Source organism: Rutidosis leptorrhynchoides, chromosome 9 (genome assembly GCF_046630445.1).
Source record: "Rutidosis leptorrhynchoides isolate AG116_Rl617_1_P2 chromosome 9, CSIRO_AGI_Rlap_v1, whole genome shotgun sequence".
Lineage (NCBI taxonomy): Eukaryota > Viridiplantae > Streptophyta > Magnoliopsida > Asterales > Asteraceae > Rutidosis > Rutidosis leptorrhynchoides.
In genome coordinates, this window is record NC_092341.1 from 84,650,533 (window position 1) to 84,657,810 (window position 7,278).

Consider the following 7,278-nt stretch of genomic DNA (forward strand, 5'->3'; position numbering starts at 1 on the left):
ATGATCATATTTCTTGCACCTGGTATAAGATGGATTACTCATAACTAATCATTAGAATTCTGATTATATATAACTTTGCTTTAATAAGTGTTGTAAACTGTCAAATGTTGCCACACCTAAGCTTTGGTAACAGAATAGAACAATGTCTTGCCATATACAATCAAATTGTATCTACTAGCAATGAATATATGTCATGCATACAATTACAAGTTCAATGCATCCATCACTGATAACTCAATTGTACAGGTCACGAAGAAACGCCCGCTGCATTGAAAAGAAAAATAATGATTGCCGATTAGCAGCGAAGAGATTTTGGAAAGCAACCATGTTATAATAGTAACACTAACAACGACCATGACAACACTAGAACATGTTACTTTTACAACTGCATTTCTTACTGTATAAAGTGTATATTTTGTACACATACTTCATCGCATAATATTTGTGGCTATATCTTTTCTAATTCTACACATGTTTACTGCATTTTTTGTACGCATGATAATCTTTGAAACTTTTGCAACTACTTGAAAAAATAATGTTATCAAAGCCCGAGAAGTCGCTGGTTATAATGTGATCCATTATTCATTACTTCTTATACGCCATTTATATCTCTTAATTCCATTCAGAACATATTTTTTATTGGCGCGAAAAAGAATACATTTTATAATCAAAAGAGTTCAACTAAAAGATGAAACCTCTATAACTTACAAATGAATAAACTACCTAGCTAAACAAGAACCAACTACCATATAATAACTATTGCTAATTTTATTGGTACAAGATTTGGTACAAAAAAATCCCTTATAATACTGATAAATCTTTTGCGGGGTCCATAACCATTGCAGCCTTGCAGGTGCTGATTTCATTGCGTCTATAGGGTAAGATAACATATATAATTGGTAGTTCCTCACTAATCGCTATTTGGCATATTTTTAAAGGACCATTAATGAGATTATCTACAAGCATTATTTCACGAATTGAATATTTCTTTATTTAGTTGTTTACAGAACACATATAATTGATTGCAATTATTCATTTTTTTCAAATTAAACTTCAATAGAATCAAATACTTTCAGTTCGTGGTTGAAGTGGTGTTAATATCGTCAGAAATTAGATTTCTTTTGTCGCGTAACTGATAATGCTAAAAACAAACATTTATTTCATAGCATTATCCTTCAAGAAAGACAAGCTTTTAGTTACAATTGTTATATTTACAAGTGATATTCATTTAAATAATAAAAGGTGAAGACAAAAGACAGATTCGATGATTTGAAGACGCAAATGACCAAAACGCTAAAGAGTACAAAGTACAATCCAATTGGTTCAATTTATTGATAAGAAATGTCTAAAAGTTACAAGAGTACGAGCCGCGAAACGCAAAGTACAAGATATCAAATAGTGCGCAAGGACGTTCGAAAATTCGGAACCAGGACATGAACCAACTATCAATGCGCGATGCAACGGAGCTAAAATTACAAGTCAACTATGCACACGAATATAATATAATATATAAATAATTCTATAAATTATATATATATATCATATTTATATATTAAAATAAAAACCGTCGGTAAACAAGAAAACAAAAGATTGTGAGCTGTCCCAGGGGGCCATGCGATCGCATGGCCTGGAAGCACAATTTCCATGCGATCGCATGGCAGCTAAATGTTGGTCAGGTCCTATAAATAGCCAACGAATTTGATGAGTAATATATACCAAAATTTTCTTTCTTCCTCTGTAAAGAATATATATTTATAATTATAATTTTAATTTTAATTTAAGTTTTGTAAGTCAAAACTCTGTCCGTGTCACGCTACGCTATTAATACTCATTGTAAGTTATGTTCAACCTTTTTAAATTAATGTCTCGTAGCTAAGTTATTATTATGCTTATTTAAATCGAAGTAATCGTGATGTTGGGTTAAATATTAAAGACGGGGTAATTGGGCTTTGTACCATAATTGGGGTTTGGACAAAAGATCGACACCTGTGGAAATTGAACTATGGGTTATTAATGGACTTTATATTTGTTTAACTGAATGATAATTCGTTAATTTAATATAGAGATTTACAATTTGAGGTAATTATAAATAACCATATACACTCGATCGGACACGATGGGCGGGATATTTATAAGTACTAATAATCGTTCATTTAACCGGACACGGGAATGGATTAATAGTCAATGGACTCATTAAAACAGGGGTGGATTACATATAAGGACACTTGGTGTAATTGTTAATAAAGTATTAAAACCTTGGATTGCATACAGTCAATAACCTGGTGTAATCATTAACAATGTATTAAACCTTATTACAGTTTAAGTCCCCAATCAGTTGGAATATTTGACTTCGGGTATAAGGATAATTTGACGAGGACACTCGCACTTTATATTTATGACTGATGGACTGTTATGGACAAAAACCGTATAGACATATTGAATAATCCAGGACAAAGGACAATTAACCCATGGTAATAAACTAAAATCAACACGTCAAAGATCATGATTACGAAAGTTTAAATAAGCATAATTCCTTTATTTTATATCTTATCGCATTTTTAATTATCGTACTTTTAATTATCTCAATTTTATTTATCGTCATTTTATTTATCGCACTTTAATTTATCGCACTTTAATTATCGTCATTTACTTTACGCTTTAAATTAAGTTATATTTATTTTTAATATTTTACATTAGGTTTTAATTGCGACTTAAGACATAAAATCGACAAACCAGTCATTAAACGGTAAAAACCCCCTTTTTATAATAATAATTATACTACTTATATATATATATATATATATATATATATATATATATATATATATATATATATATATATATATATATATATATATATATATATATATATATATATATATATATATTTATACAAATATAGTTTAAAATAAAAAAATATAGCATTAAACTTGGTTAGCTCCCTGCGGATCGAACCGGACTTACTAAAAACTACACTACTGTACGATTAGGTACACTACCTATAGTGTTGTAGCAAGGTTTAGGTATATCCACTCTATAAATAAATAAATAACTTGTGTAAAATTGTATCGTATTTAATAGTATTTCGCAATAAAAATATAACTATTTCGTATATACCTCGCATAACATCAAGTATTTTTGGCGCCGTTGCTGGGAATCTCAACAACGCCGAAGCGAAACGCTATAAAAAAAGATTTTTATTAAGTCTTAATTTACTTTTGTAAAAATACGTTTTAAATATTAAAAATATAAAAACATAAAAAGAAAATAATAATATATATCTATTTAAGTGTTTAAAAAAAGAAATATCTTTTATAAAAAGTATATTTTTTATTTAGTTCTTAAAAATATAATTTATTTAATTATTTTTTAAAATTAAAAATCAAATTATAAATTAAAAACATAAAAAATATATATAATTAAGTAATCGGGCCATAATACTGTAACAGCCCAACAATTGGCCTGGTACCTGAAGCCATGCGACCGCATGAAATTCCTACACAAAATCCATGCAATCGCATTGATTGATTTGACAGCCCAGGTAACTTAGCCGACTGAATTAGGGTTTAATTTAATTTAATTATTTTTATTATTAACCCTAATTAGGTTTTAGTTATTTAATTAGTTTTTAATTTTAAGATTTAATTTATATTTTGTAATATTAAGTTTTAATATAAATACTAATTATATAAATTAATACTTTTATAAAATATAATATAAAAATAATATTTTTATAAAAAATTGTATTTTTATAACTTTAGTTTTATTTTTATATTTTCGTATCTTTTTAAGCGTTTATTCGTAAATTGTATATTTATCATTCGTAATTATTTTAAATTTAGTTTTTGCCGTAGTTAATTTCTATTTCTAGATTCTCAGGCTTTGCCGTAAAATCCCTTAAGTGCTTTTTCTTTAGATTAAGATTTAGGCGCTTTAGAATTCTACGACATCGCTTATCGCTTTAGTTTTAATAGATCTTAGTGCCTATTAAGTTATTGTCGTTTTGGATATAGAATTCCTTTTAAGCTTTAATACCTTTAGACGCAACTTTTAATATTTTAATTTTTAGACTTTTAAGTTTCGACGCATTATTTTCTTATTTTTCGACTGTTTGTTTTTCGACGATTATTTTTCGACCTTTTATTTTTTGACGTTTTTCGACGCATTCTTTTTCTTTCTTATTTTTCGACGCTCTAGTTTTTAGGACGTAGATTTTATCTGTTTTTAAATTTCGACGAAAAAATTATTTTAAGCGGTTAAATTGATAGACATCCAAAATTTTCTGGTTCGTAGTAATAGTTGGATTTGTTAGTGGCGAGTTGTGGGCTTCCGATTTAAAGGGTCCTGGCTACCTGCTGCATCTATTGGCTATTCGAAACGTGGGCAAAATCAGAAAAGTCTATTAATTTGATAGCTTATATAATTTTTATTTTTATAACTAATAGGATATTCAGTGAATGCACCGAGCAAAACGTTCACCACCTTTCATACGTTTACCACCTGTAACTCGATCAAGACATCTAGCCAATATTGTCGCCGTTGATTTTTCTTTAGAATCGTCATCTAGTCGACCAAGTACTCCAATTCAAATTTCCGATAATCCATTTTTTGAACCCGACCTCACAATTGAGAATCCGGAGGATATTCAGGGACAATTCAGAGATCCTGAACCACTAATCATTCCTCCTGAACCACAAATCACTCATCCAGAGATTGTCGAGGAAGAAACCATTAAGTCAGAATCCTCTAGTGATTCAGATTCAACAATTTCAATCATGAAAAATCTGGAACCTCTAAGTATGGAAGACCGAATGAGGGCTAAACGCACTGGCTAAGGTCACGCAATTACTCAACCAGATATTAATGTGCCAGATTATGAAATCAAAGGACAAATCCTACACATGGTAACTAATCAATGCCAATTTAGTGGTGCGTCGAAGGAAGATCCAAATGAACATCTTCGTACCTTTAATAGGATCTGTACTCTATTCAAAATCAGAGAAGTTGAGGATGAACAGATCTATCTCATTTTATTTCCCTGGACTTTAAAGGGAGAAGCCAAAGATTGGTTAGAATCGTTAACTGAAGGGGCAATTGATACATGGGATGTTTTAGTTGAAAAATTTCTTAAACAATTCTTTCCGGCATCCAAAGCCGTGAGACTTCAAGGAGAAATATTTACGTTCACACAAAAGCCAAATGAAACTCTATATGAGGCGTGGACAAGATTTGGAAAGTTGTTGAGAGGATGTCCTCAACATGGTTTAGACACTTATCAAATAGTACAAATATTCTACCAAGGATGCGATATTACTACACGAAAAGACATCGATATAGCAGCTGGTGGTTCCATTATGAAGAAAACCGCAACTGAAGCTTACAAAATTATTGATAACACTGCTTCCCACTCACATGAGTGGCATCAAGAAAAAGATATCGTTAGATCATCTAAAGTGGCTTGAGCCGATTCTAGCCATGACTTTGATTCCATTTCTGCAAAGATAGATGCTTTTGAGAGACGAATGGAAAAGATGACGAAAGATATTCACGAAATACGAATTAGTTGTGAGCAGTGTGAAGGACCACATTTGACAAAAGATTGTCTCAGTATTGCAAACAATGAGACAAAGAGAGAATGTTTCATACATGAACCAAAGGCCTGGAAATAATTATCAGAATAATTATCAACCGCCAAGACCAAACTATAATCAAAATCAGAATTATAACCGAAATGTTCCATACAACAACCAACAAGGTCCTAGCAATCAACAAGTATCTAATAATAATTACAACTAGCAAAGGCCTATTTTTTCCAATTAAACCACCACAAACTGATGATAAAAAGACAAATTTATAAGACATGATGTCGAAGCTAGTTGAATCTCAAACTCAGTTTTTCAAATCTTAGAAACAAACCAATGAACAAAATGCTCAAGCATTTAGAAATCAACAAGCTTCTATTCAAAATCTGGAACAAGAAGTAAGTAACCTAGCAAGATTGATAGGTGAAAGAAAACCGAGAAGTCTACCTAGCGATACAAATGCTAACCCCCGGAATGAAACAGCTAAAGCCATTACCACAAGAAGTGGTATTACATTTAAACCACCTGAAATTCCGGTAAATTCTGATGACCCTATTCCTACTCCACAAGAAACACAGCCTGAGCAAGATAAGGAATCAGAACCGGTAGTTGAAAAGGTTACAGAAAATAAGACAGTTAAGGCTAAACCTTATGTTAAACCATACCAACCACCGCTTCCTTACCCAAGTAAAATGAGAAAAGAAAGACTTGAAGCCGAGCAATCTAAATTCTTGGATATGTTTAAACAAATAATTGGCAATCTTCCTTTCATTGATGTAAAAATTAGGAATGCCAAGATATGCTAAATTTCTGAAAGATCTAATCACAAATAAAAAGAAAATGGAAGAACTCTCGGCTGTTACTATGAATGCTAATTGTTCTGCAGTGTTGTTGAATAAGATACCAGAAAAATTATCAGATCCAGAAAGTTTCACAATTCCATGTGTTATGGGTAGTCTTAGTTCAATAGAAGCATTGGCGGACTTAGGTGCTAGTATAAATTTAATGCCGTATTCACTATACGCTAAACTAGACCTTGGAGAATTGAAACCAACACGAATAAGCATACAACTAGCCGATCGATCAGTAAAATATCCTAGAGGGATAATGGAAAACATGCTAGTTAAAGTTTGTAATTTAGTATTTCCAGTAGACTTTGTTATTCTGAACATGGAGGAAGATTCTCGAGTTCCTCTCATATTAGGAAGACCATTCTTAAACACGGCTAAAGCAATAATAGATGTGTTTGGTAAGAAATTGACCCTAAGTATAGAGGACGAGAGTGTTACCTTTTCGGTTGATAGAGCCATGCAACAACCACTATCTGCAGATGATACATGTTATTATATTCAAACTATAGATTCACATGTAGAATTGTTAGAAGAATTTCCAGAATTACAAGGAACAGGAGAATGTTCTTTAGGAGAAGGAACTGAACCAATTAATGAAGCTGAAATGTTAGCCGCACTCATGGCTAATGAATACGAACCAACAACAGAAGAACTTCAAATGCTAAAAAAGGAAGACAGATATCGATACAAATCATCGATAGAAGAACCACCAACATTAGAGTTAAAGCCACTTCCAAACCATTTGGAATACGCTTATTTACATGGTGAATCTGAATTACCTGTAATAATATCGTCTTCTCTTACTGAAAATGAAAAATCTCAACTCATTTATGTGCTAAAAGCTC

The 7,278-nt window shown here is 31.3% G+C and overlaps 1 non-coding gene across 1 annotated transcript; it reads right to left on the bottom strand.

The window, feature by feature from the left end:
* Window positions 1–5,159: 5,159 nt before the first annotated feature.
* LOC139869474 (small nucleolar RNA R71) lies at window positions 5,160–5,266 on the bottom strand. Its single transcript, XR_011766082.1, has one exon. It is a non-coding gene; the product is annotated as a small nucleolar RNA R71 (small nucleolar RNA).
* Between the last annotated feature and the right edge of the window lie 2,012 nt (window positions 5,267–7,278).